At 55.9% G+C, this 12,896-nt stretch overlaps 1 long non-coding RNA gene across 1 annotated transcript; it reads left to right on the top strand.

The window, feature by feature from the left end:
- Positions 1-7,761: 7,761 nt before the first annotated feature.
- LOC133340063 (uncharacterized) lies at positions 7,762-12,655 on the top strand. Its single transcript, XR_009754819.1, has 3 exons — positions 7,762-7,825; positions 9,150-9,230; positions 12,515-12,655. It is a non-coding gene; the product is annotated as an uncharacterized LOC133340063 (long non-coding RNA).
- The last annotated feature ends 241 nt before the right edge of the window (positions 12,656-12,896 follow it).

Below are 12,896 nucleotides of genomic sequence, written 5' to 3'. Positions count from 1 at the left end.
TGGCTGACAGAGGAGGTGTTCAGGATAGTTGAGAAAAAGCGACAGGCCCACTCTCATCAGCTACAACATCCCACGTCGGAGAATGAGGCTTCGCTCGGAGGTTCGGAGAGGCGTGAGGCGCTGCAAGGATGGGTGGTGGTCGCGGATCACAATTTCCTATTTAACTCCATCAAAAAGTAACCTGCAGCGCCACACCTATTACCATCATTAGGGGAAAAAAACGGTGATCCAATCTCCGACCCCCAGGAACAGGTTTGCAGATTTGCTGAGCATTTCTCTGAGCTCCTGGGGGAGGGAAAATCTCTCAGCCAGAAAAATATCATGGCACAAAGTGGGGATAACCCTGCTGAGGCTTCGGTGCCTCAAATATTGGAAGAAGAAGTCACCCCCTGTGAGTGGCTGACTGAGGTGCCATCCGTTGAGGAAGTACTGAAGGCAATCCAGAGCCTGAGACCAGGAAAGGCACCGGGCAGAGATGATCTCCCAAGCGAAATGCTGTGGGAGGGTGGTGCTTGTGCACAGATTGCCCTATATGACATCATAACAACAGTCTGGACCGCTGGACGGGCTCCGCAGGATTGGAAGGATGCCCTGGTGGTCCCCTCTTTAAGAAGGGAGACCGCACAGACTGTAACAACTACAGGGGCATCTCACTCCTCAGTGTGCCGGGAAAGATCCTGGCAAGGATTATTCAACATCGCCTTGCTAGGCACGCTGAGGAGAGGCTTGCGGAACCCCAATGCGGTTTCAGGAAAGGGCGGTCCTGTATAGATGCCATATTTTCTGTCCGTCTGCTACAGCAGAGGTGTAGGGAATTCCAACAAGACCTACATCTCTATTTTATTGACTTGGTCAAGGCCTATGATACCATCAGTAGGCCTGGGCTCTGGGTTGGTCTTCATGCTTTCGGAGTCCCTGACCCTCTGCTCACGATCATTAAGGACCTTCATGATGGTGAGCGGGCCCGGGTAAAACTACGTGGCCGGGAGTCGGAGCCTTTCTCTGTACACCTTGGGGTGCGACAGGGATGTCCTCTGGCTCCCACATTATTTAACATCTATTTTGACCACGTAGTTCGTGAAGCCTTCAATAGCTGTACCAGGGGAATTTCCATTTGGTACAGATATAATGAGAGGCTGATCGATGCCCGGGTGCGGTCAAGGGATGGCTCCCTATTGGTCAACCACGTTATGTATCCCGATGATTTGGTAATTGCTGCTCATTCAGAGGAGGAGTTGGAGACGCTGCTGCTGAAACTGGAGTGTGCCACTAAGAGGTGGGGCCTTACCATCAGCCCCACCAAAACTAAGCACTTGCCTTGGTATTTTGTACCATCGGACACTCCACCCCCACAACTCCTAATCGGTGATGGGAAGTTGTGAAGAGAGTGGAGAGTTTCCCATACCTGGGCAGTGTGCTTATGACCGTCTCTGGTTTAACAGCAGAGGTCTCACTCCGAATCAGTCGAAGGCATGTATCTTTTAATCGGTTGCGTAACGCTATGTGGAAGCTTCAGGTCTTCTCGGCCACGGTCATTCCCTCCCTTCTCTACGCTTGCGAAACGTGCACTCCCCTAATGGAACATCTTCGCCGGTTACCCAGATCTTTCAAGGATCACAAATCCTTGAAAGATCTGGGCAAAGTCCCATCGGTGAGCACCTCCAGCAGGCAAGGCTGCGTTGGCTGGGTCATGTAGCCCGCATGGCCAGCCACCGCATGCCTAAACAGCTTTTGTTCGGCCGGAACAAGGGGGCGAAACTGGCGCGGCACGGGTATAGAAGAGATGGAGTGATGTGGTACAGGAGGACGTGGAGCTGAGTGGACTTGCCGATGACTGGTACCAGCAGTGTCAAGATCAGCCTCTGTGAGCGACGCTCACAACAACGAGTGGAGTGCTGGGTGGCTAAAGCACAGCAAGTTGGCACAGTAGGGGGCACAGGTGGTGCATCAGCCAGTCGTCTCGGTCATCACAGTCAGTCGACCCGTGGCACCTGCTGGGTCTGCCCCGTGACCTCCTGCCAGCGGGTGTTCGACACTTCACGTGGTAGCCTCAAGGTGCACATGGCCTGGCACAAGCGTCGTGGTGACGTCACCGCCACTTAGTGGCGAATGGCGGTTGTGTGTTGTTGTTGTATATATATGTATGTGTATGTATGTGTGTGTATGTGTGTATGTGTGTATGTATGTGTGTGTATGTGTGTGTATGTATATATATGTATGTGTATGTATGTGTGTGTATGTATGTGTGTATGTATGTATATGTATGTATATATATGTGTGTGTATGTATGTGTTGTGTATGTATATATATGTGTATGTATATATATGTATAAGTGTGTGTGTACCTCTTTCTCTCCTGCTCCGTGGGGCTGCCTCGCCCCGTGAGGCTCCGCTGGCGCTTGAGGACGACGTGGGAGGAGGAGGAGCCATCAACACCTCCTCACTGTCACCCTCCTCGTCCTCCACCTCCTCACCCTTCTCATCCTCATCCACCCTCACCCTCCACCTCCTCCGCACCCTCCACCTCCTCCTCACTGTCACCCACCTCCTCGTCCTCATCATCCACCTCCTCCTCACCCTCCTCACCTCCCCACCCTTCCCATCCACCTCCTCACCCTCCTCACCCTTCTTATCCAACTCGTCACCCTTCCCATCCTCCACCTCCTCCTCACCCTTCCCATCCTCCACCTCACTCTTATCTTCCACTTCATCTCCCTTCTCCTCCATTACCACCTCCACCTCATCTCCCTTCTCCGCCATCACCACCTCCACCTCCTTGACCTTCTCCTCCACCACCACCTCCACCTCCTTGACCTTCCCGATGAGGTCACCGCCAGCGGCCACAACATCTCCCTTCTCCTCCACCACCACCTCCACCTCATCGCCCTTCTCCTCCACCACCACCTCCAACCCCTTGACCTTCCGGCGCTGTCACCACCAGCGGCCACGGCATTTCCCTTCTCCGCCATCATCACCACCTCCACCTCATCGCCCTTCTCCTCCACCACCACCTCCAACCCCTTGACCTTCCCGGTGAGGTCACCGCCGCCACCGCGACCGGCGCCGCTCAACGTAGTGGGGTCACCGCGGCGCAGCCCGGCACGGCCTCCTTGGTGTGAAGACATCCTGCAGCTGCCAACACCGACTCACACAGAGACACACAGACTCACTACACAGAGACCCACAGACTCAATACACAGAGACCCACAGACTCACTACACAGAGACTCACACAGACTCACCACACAGAAAACCCACAGACTCACTACACACAGAGACTCACACAGACTCACCACACAGAGACCCACAGACTCACTACACAGAGACCCACACAGACTCACACAGAGACCCACAGACTCACTACACAGAGACCCACACAGACTCACACAGAGACCTACAGACTCACACAGAGATCCACACAGAGACCCATAGACTCACACAGAGACCCACGGACTCACCACACAGAGACCCACAGACTCACTACACAGAGACCCACACAGACTCACACAGAGACCCATAGACTCACTACACAGAGAGACCCACAGACTCACACAGAGACCCACAGACTCACACAGAGACCCACAGACTCACCACACAGAGACCCATAGACTCACCACACAGAGACTCACAGACTCACCACACAGAGACCCACAGACTCATCACACAGAGACCCACAGACTCACCACACAGAGACTCACAGACTCACCACGCAGAGACCCACAGACTCACCACACAGAGACCCATAGACTACTCACACAGAGACCCACAGACTCACCACACAGAGACCCACAGACTCATCACACAGAGACCCACAGACTCACCACACAGAGACCCACAGACTCACCACACAGAGACCCATAGACTCACCACACAGAGACCCACAGACTCACCACACAGAGACCCACAGACTCATCACACAGAGACCCACAGACTCACCACACAGAGACCCACAGACTCATCACACAGAGACCCACAGACTCACCACACAGCGACCCACAGACTCCACACACAGAGACCCACAGACTCACCACACAGAGACCCACAGACTCACACAGAAACCCACAGACTCACAATGTCCTCGTTGTGGGTTGAGGTCAGACGTTCCGTGCCGCTACCCTCGCGCAGGCCTCTGTGATCACGTGGGGCCTAGCAACGCGCTTTTAGAAAAACGTAGAGCAGATAGGCGACCACGTGCTGCGATCCGTATTTAGATTTCGTAGACCTGATAGGCACTGCCCATAGACTCAACACTGCACCATAGACTCAACACTGCCCATAGACTCCACACGCACCCATAGACTCAACACTGCACCATAGATCAACACTGCACCATAGACTCAACACTGCACCATAGACTCAACACTGCACCATAGACTCAACACTGCACCATAGACTCAACACTGCACCATAGACTCAACACTGCACCATAGACTCAACACTGCCCATAGACTCAACACTGCACCATAGACTCAAACATGCACCATAGACTCAACACTGCACCATAGACTCAGCACTGCACCATAGACTCAACACTGCACCATAGATCAACACTGCACCATAGACTCAACACTGCACCATAGACTCAACACTACCATGACTCAGCACTGCCATAGACTCACCACTGCACCATAGACTCAGCACTGCACCATAGACTCAACACTGCCCATAGACTCAACACTGCCCATAGACTCAACACTGCACCATAGACTCAACAACTGCCCATAGACTCAACACTGCCCATAGCTCAACATGCACCATAGACTCAACACTGCCCATAGACTCAACACTGCACCATAGACTCAGCACTGCACCATAGACTCAACACTGCACCATAGACTCAACACTGACCATAGACTCAACACCCACTCACTCACCCACTCACTCACTCACCCACCCACCTACTCACCCACCCACTCACCCACCCACTCACCACCCACCCACTCACCCACCCACTCACCCACCACTCACTCACTCACCACCCACTCACTCACCCTCTCACCCAACTCACTCACTCACCCACTCACCCACCCACCACTCACCCACCCACTCACCACCCACTCACTCACCCACCCATCCCACCCACTCACCCACCCACCCACTCACTCACACCCTCCCCACCCACCCACTCACCCACCCACTCACTCACCCCCAACCCACCCACCCACTCACTCACCCACCCACTCACCACCCACTCACTCACCCCTCTCACCCACTCACTCTACTCACTCACCCAACTCACCCACCCACCCACTCACCCCCCACTACACCACCCACTCACTCACCCACCCACCACCCACTCACCACCCCCCACTCACTCCCTCACCTACCCCCACCCACCACCCCACCCACTCACTCACCCAACCCACCCACCTCCTCACCCATCCACCCACCCCACACCACCCCACCCACCACCCACTCAACCACTCACCCATTCACTCACTCACTCACTCACCCACCCACCCACTCACCACCCACTCACCACCACTCACTCACCCACCCACTCATTCACTCCCACTCACCCACCACCACCACCCACCCACTCACCCACCTACTCACCACCCACTCCCTCACCACTCACTCACTCACCCACTCACCCACTCACTCACTCACCCACTCACCACCCCCACTCACCCACCCACTCACTCACCACCCACCCCCACCACCCACCTACTCACCCACCCACCCACTCACCCACCCACCCCTCACCCACTCACTCACTTACCCACCCACTCACCACCCACTCACCACTCACCACCCACTCACCCACCCACCCACCACTCACTCACACCCACCACCCCCCCACTCACCCACCCACCCACCCACTCACCCACCAACTCCCCACCACTCACTCACCCACCCACTCACTCACCCACCCACTCACCATCCACTCACTCACCACATCGCGTGGGATCGAGTTAATCGGCAAGGCGGATCGCCAGCGCAGGTAATCGATGAATCGATTCCAGGCCGCGTCCCATATAAAAGTGCGTGGTCGATACAGGAAGTGGGTTGAAGAGACGTCGCTTCTCGCTACAAACAACAAACACTACAAACTACTAACTACTACTCACTAATTACTAATAGCTACTACTTACCACTTACTAACTACTTACTAACTAATTACTAACTACTACTAACAAAAACAACTACCACTACTTACTAGCTACTATCACTACTTAACTACCACTACTAACTACTACTAACTACTACTACTTACTAGCTACTAACAAACAACTACCACTACTTACTACCCAACTAACTAACTACTACTAACAACTCACAACTACTACCTACAACTAACCAGCTACCTAACTAGCTAACTACTATTAACTACAACTTTCTACTAGGTATCTACTAACTACTACTAACTACCACTAACTAACTACCACTAACTACCACTAACTAACTACCACTAACTACCACTAACTACCACTAACTAACTACTACTAACTACCACTAACTAACTACCACTAACTACCACTAACTACCACTAACTAACTACCACTAACTACCACTAACTACCACTAACTAACTACTACTAACTACCACTAACTAACTACCACTAACTACCACTAACTACCACTAACTAACTACCACTAACTACCACTAACTACCACTAACTAACTACTACTAACTACCACTAACTAACTACCACTAACTACCACTAACTAACTACCACTAACTACCACTACTACTACCTACAATAATGAGCAGTTACAACTGCAGTGGTGCCAGTGGTGGCAATACTACCGCTGATACTACTACTAATACTACTAATACTACCACTGATACTACTGCTAATACTACTAATACTACCGCTGATACTACTAATACTACCGCTGATACTACTACTAATACTACTAATACTACCGCTGATACTACTACTAATACTACTAATACTACCGCTGATACTACTGCTAATTACTACTAATACTACCGCTGATACTACTAATACTACCGCTGATACTACTACTAATACTACTAATACTACCGCTGATACTACTTACTAATACTACTAATACTACCGCTGATACTACTAATACTACCGTGATACTACTACTAATACTACTAATACTACCGCTGATACTACTACTAATACTACTAATACTACCCGCTGATTACAATCGCTGCTGCTACGTCTACTGATACTACTACTGCTGCTGCTGCGACTGATGTCTACTACTACTGCTGCTGCTACTACTGCTGCTACTACTGCTGCTACTACTACGACTACTTCTACGACTACTGCTGCTGCTGCTGCGACTGCTATAACTCTGGAAGTGACTCCAATGTACTTGGCGTTGCCCGTGTGGCTACTGCAGAGACGGGGTGAGTCGCGGGTCGGCCGTTATATATATACAACAAAACTCACAACACCTTGGTTCTACTGATGTATTAGGACCCTTATAGGGGTTATTAGGACCTTTATAGGGGTTATTGTAACGTTTATCTGGGCTTTTAGGACCCTTATAGGGTTATTTGAACCCTTATAGGGGTTACTAGCGGAAGTACCCGGCGTTGCCCGGGTCTTAAAACTACTCTTAACAATCTAACAGCGGTGCATACTGACTGTGGTGGTACCTGCTATGATTACAGCAGTACATACTTGACGGTGACCCCGGCGACCTCCGCGACCCCGTGTGACCCCCGCGACCCCCGGGACCCCCACGACCCCGGTGACCCCGGTGTGCGGCCCACTCGGCCTACGCGCTCTTCTTCCACGACACTCTGGCGGCCGTCAGGGGCCAGCACCCTGACGTCTCCTTCGGGGAGGCCTCGCGCATCGCCGCCAACACGTGGGGCAGCCTCGCCCACCAGCACAAGCAGGTGCTCCTCGTGGTGGTGGTGGTGGTGGGGGTGGTGGTGGTGGTGGTGGTGGGGTGGTGGTGGGGGTGGTGGTGGTGGGTGATGTGGTGGTGGTGGGGGTGGTGGTGGTGGTGGTGGGGTGGTGGGGGTGGTGGTGGTGGACGTGGGGTGGTGGTGGTGGTGGGGGTGGTGGTGGGGGTGGTGGTGGTGGTGGATGTGGTGGTGGTGGTGGTGGTGGTGGGGGTGGTGGTGGTGGTGGATGTGGTGGTGGTGGGGGTGGTGGTGGTGGTGGTGGTGGTGGATGTGGTGGTGGTGGTGGGGGTGGTGGGGGTGGTGGTGGGGTGGTGGTGGTGGTGGGGGTGGTGGGGGTGGTGGTGGGGGTGGTGGTGGTGGTGGGGGTGGTGGTGGTGGTGGTGGTGGGGGTGGTGGTGGGGGTGGTGGTGGTGGTGGTGGATGTGGTGGTGGTGGGGGTGGTGGTGGTGGTGGTGGGGGTGGTGGGGTGGTGGGGGTGGTGGGGGTGGTGGACGTGGGGGTGGTGGGGGTGGTGGTGGTGGTGGTGGATGTGGTGGTGGTGGTGGTGGTGGACGTGGTGATGGTGGTGGTTGTCGACGTGGTGGTGGTGGACGTGGTGGTGGTGGTGGTGGATGTGGAAATGGTGGAGGTGGTGACGATGATGATTCCTCCGAGTGGTGTCGGTGTATTTGGTTTCACAAGCAGACGAACTTACACAGAGACAGTAACCCTGAGACCCGATCTCTATACTAGACGCTGAGACCCTGAGACCCTGAGACCCGATCTCTATACTAGACGCTGAGACCCTGAGACCCGGTCTCTACTCTAGACCCTGAGACCCTTAGACCTGAGACCCTGAGACCCGGTCTCTACTCTAGACGCCGAGACCCTGAGACCCTGAGACCCTGAGACCCGGTCTCCACTCTAGACGCCGAGACCCTGAGGACCCTGAGACCCGGTCTCTACTCTAGACCCTGAGACCCTGAGACCCTGAGACCCTGAGACCCGGTCTCCACTCTAGACGCCGAGGACCCGAGACCCTGAGACCCGGTCTCTACTCTAGACCATGAGACCCTGAGACCCTGAGACCCTGAGACCCGGTCTCCACTCTAGACGCCGAGACCTGAGACCCTGAGACCTGAGACCCGGTCTCCACTCTAGACGCCGAGACCCTGAGACCCTGATACCCGGTCTCTACTCTAGACCCTGAGACCGGTCTCTACTCTAGAAACAGAGACCCTGAGACCCGGTCTCTACTCTAGACCCTGAGACCCTGAGACCCACTGTCTCGACTGACCTGGTTCGCTTTCCGTTTTTGTTTTGCGTCTCGCAGGTTTACAAGAAGAAGGCTGACGATGCCAAGAAGGAATATCTGAAGGCGTCGGTGGCCTACAAGGCCAAGTTAGCCGCCAAGGTGAGGAGTCGGAAGCACGAGCAGCAGCAGAAGCGTCGTCGGTTCGTTCGTACGGAGTCTCACCCCCAGGGTCTAGAGTAGAGACCGGGTCTCAGGGTCTCAGGGTCTAGAGTAGAGACCGGGTCTCAGGGTCTAGAGTAGAGACCGGGTCTCAGGGTCTAGAGTAGAGACCGGGTCTCAGGGTCTCAGCGTCTAGAGTAGAGACCGGGTCTCAGGGTCTAGAGTAGAGACCGGGTCTCAGGGTCTAGAGTAGAGACCGGGTCTCAGGGTCTAGAGTAGAGACCGGGTCTCAGGGTCTAGAGTAGAGACCGGGTCTCAGGGTCTCAGCGTCTAGAGTAGAGACCGGGTCTCAGGGTCTAGAGTAGAGACCGGGTCTCAGGGTCTAGAGTAGAGACCGGGTCTCAGGGTCTAGAGTAGAGACCGGGTCTCAGGGTCTCAGCGTCTAGAGTAGAGACCGGGGGTCAGGGTCTAGAGTAGAGACCGGGGGTCAGGGTCTAGAGTAGAGACGGGGGTCAGGGTCTAGAGTAGAGACCGGGGGTCAGGGTCTAGAGTAGAGACCGGGGGTCAGGGTCTAGAGTAGAGACCGGGGGTCAGGGTCTAGAGTAGAGACCGGGTCTCAGGGTCTCAGCGTCTAGAGTGGAGACCGGGTCTCAGGGTCTCAGTGTCTAGAGTAGAGACCGGGTCTCAGGGTCTCAGAGTCTCAGTGTCTAGAGTAGAGACCGGGTCTCAGGGTCTCAGGGTTTCAGGGTCTCAGGGTCTAGAGTGGAGACCAGGTCTCAGGGTCTAGAATGGGGACCGCGTCTCAGGGTCTCAGAGTCTCAGGGTCTCAGGGTCTCAGGGTCTCAGGGTCTAGAGTAGAGACCGGGTCTCAGGGTCTCAGGGTCTAGAGTGGGGACCGGGTCTCAGGGTCTCAGGGTCTCAGGGTCTCAGGGTCTCAGGGTCTAGAGTAGAGACCGGGTCTCAGGGTCTCAGGGTCTCAGGGTCTAGAGTGGGGACCGGGTCTCAGGGTCTCAGGGTCTAGAGTGGGGACCGGGTCTCAGGGTCAGAGTCTAGAGTAGAGACCGGGTCTCAGGGTCTCAGAGTCTCAGGGTCTAGAGTAGAGACCGGGTCTCAGGGTCTCAGAGTCTCAGGGTCTCAGGGTCTCAGGGTCTAGAGTAGAGACCGGGTCTCAGGGTCTCAGCGTCTAGAGTAGAGACCGGGTCTCAGGGTCTCAGGGTCTCAGAGTCTCAGGGTCTCAGGGTCTCAGGGTCTAGAGTGGAGACCGGGTCTCAGGGTCTCAGAGTCTCAGTGTCTAGAGTGGAGACCAGGTCTCAGGGTCTCAGGGTCTCAGGGTCTAGAATGGGGACCGCGTCTCAGGGTCTCAGAGTCTCAGGGTCTCAGGGTCTCAGGGTCTCAGGGTCTAGAGTAGAGACCGGGTCTCAGGGTCTCAGAGTCTCAGTGTCTAGAGTAGAGACCGGGTCTCAGGGTCTCAGGGTTTCAGGGTCTCAGGGTCTAGAGTGGAGACCAGGTCTCAGGGTCTCAGGGTCTAGAATGGGGACCGCGTCTCAGGGTCTCAGAGTCTCAGGGTCTCAGGGTCTCAGGGTCTCAGGGTCTAGAGTAGAGACCGGGTCTCAGGGTCTCAGGGTCTAGAGTGGGGACCGGGTCTCAGGGTCTCAGGGTCTAGAGTGGGGACCGGGTTTCAGGGTCTCAGGGTCTCAGGGTCTCAGGGTCTAGAGTAGAGACCGGGTCTCAGGGTCTCAGGGTCTCAGGGTCTAGAGTGGGGACCGGGTCTCAGGGTCTCAGGGTCTAGAGTGGGGACCGGGTCTGAGGGTCTCAGGGTCTCAGGGTCTAGAGTAGAGACCGGGTCTCAGGGTCAGAGTCTAGAGTAGAGACCGGGTCTCAGGGTCTCAGAGTCTCAGGGTCTAGAGTAGAGACCGGGTCTCAGGGTCTCAGAGTCTCAGGGTCTCAGGGTCTAGAGTAGAGACCGGGTCTCAGGGTCTCAGCGTCTAGAGTAGAGACCGGGTCTCAGAGTCTCAGGGTCTCAGGGTCTCAGGGTCTAGAGTAGAGACCGGGTCTCAGGGTCTCAGCGTCTAGAGTAGAGACCGGGTCTCAGGGTCTCAGGGTCTCAGAGTCTCAGGGTCTCAGGGTCTCAGGGTCTAGAGTGGAGACCGGGTCTCAGGGTCTCAGAGTCTCAGTGTCTAGAGTGGAGACCAGGTCTCAGGGTCTCAGGGTCTCAGGGTCTAGAATGGGGACCGCGTCTCAGGGTCTCAGAGTCTCAGGGTCTCAGGGTCTCAGGGTCTAGAGTAGAGACCGGGTCTCAGGGTCTCAGGGTCTCAGGGTCTAGAGTGGGGACCGGGTCTCAGGGTCTCAGGGTCTCAGGGTCTAGAGTGGGGACCGGGTCTCAGGGTCTCAGGGTCTCAGGGTCTCAGGGTCTAGAGTGGGGACCGGGTCTCAGGGTCTCAGGGTCTCAGGGTCTAGAGTGGAGACCGGGTCTCAGGGTCTCAGGGTCTCAGGGTCTAGAGTGGGGACCGGGTCTCAGGGTCTCAGGGTCTAGAGTGGGGACCGGGTCTCAGGGTCTCAGGGTCTCAGGGTCTCAGGGTCTTAGGGTCTAGAGTGGGGACCGGGTCTCAGGGTCTCAGGGTCTCAAGGTCTAGAGTGGGGACCGAGTCTCAGGGTCTCAGGGTCTCAGGGTCTCAGAGTCTCAGGGTCTAGAGTGGGGACCGGGTCTCAGGGTCTCAGGGTCTCAGGGTCTAGAGTGGAGACCGGGTCTCAGGGTCTCAGGGTCTCAGGGTCTAGAGGGGACCGGGTCTCAGGGTCTCAGGGTCTCAGGGTCTAGAGTGGGGACCGGGTCTCAGGGTCTCAGGGTCTAGAGTGGGGACCGGGTCTCAGGGTCTCAGGGTCTCAGGGTCTCAGGGTCTAAAGTGGGGACCGGGTCTCAGGGTCTCAGGGTCTCAAGGTCTAGAGTGGGGACCGAGTCTCAGGGTCTCAGGGTCTCAGGGTCTCAGAGTCTCAGGGTCTAGAGTGGGGACCGGGTCTCAGGGTCTCAGGGTCTAGAGTGGAGACCGGGTCTCAGGGTCTCAGGGTCTCAGGGTCTAGAGTGGAGACCGGGTCTCAGGGTCTCAGGGTCTAGAGTGGAGACCGGGTCTCAGGGTCTCAGGGTCTCAGGGTCTCAGCGTCTCATGGTCTCAGGGTCTCAGGGTCTAGAGTAGAGACCGGGTCTCAGGGGCTCAGGGTCTCAAGGTCTCAGAGTCTCAGGGTCTCAGAGTGGAGACTGGGGTGTGACGTCATCCCGGCCGCTCCCCCAGGACCGTGCTGCTACTGCTGCCACGGTGACGCCACCGCCACCACCACCGGCCGCACGCTTGCCGCACTCAGGAACGCCGCGGCTTGTCCCGTTCTACGGAACGCCGGGCGGGACGGGGGTTCTCCTCCTGTCTACCGCCACCACCATCACCACCTCCTCCACCTCCTCCTCCTGCTCCTCCACCACCTCCTCCTCCTCCTGCTCCTCCACCTCCTCCACCTCCTCCACCTCCTCCACCTCCTGCTCCTCCACCACCTCCTCCTCCTCCACCTCCTCTGACGTCATCTTGACACGATTCCTGTCGGCAAAAACAACAACCACCACCACACATCCTCTCACGTCTTCGCCACCACAAGCACCACCTCAGCCGTCGGCAGCCGCCA

Source organism: Lethenteron reissneri, unplaced genomic scaffold (assembly GCF_015708825.2).
Source record: "Lethenteron reissneri isolate LAM-NWPU_2019-01 unplaced genomic scaffold, ASM1570882v1 scaffold_678, whole genome shotgun sequence".
NCBI lineage: Eukaryota > Metazoa > Chordata > Hyperoartia > Petromyzontiformes > Petromyzontidae > Lethenteron > Lethenteron reissneri.
This window is presented reverse-complemented; position numbering and strand designations above follow the sequence as displayed.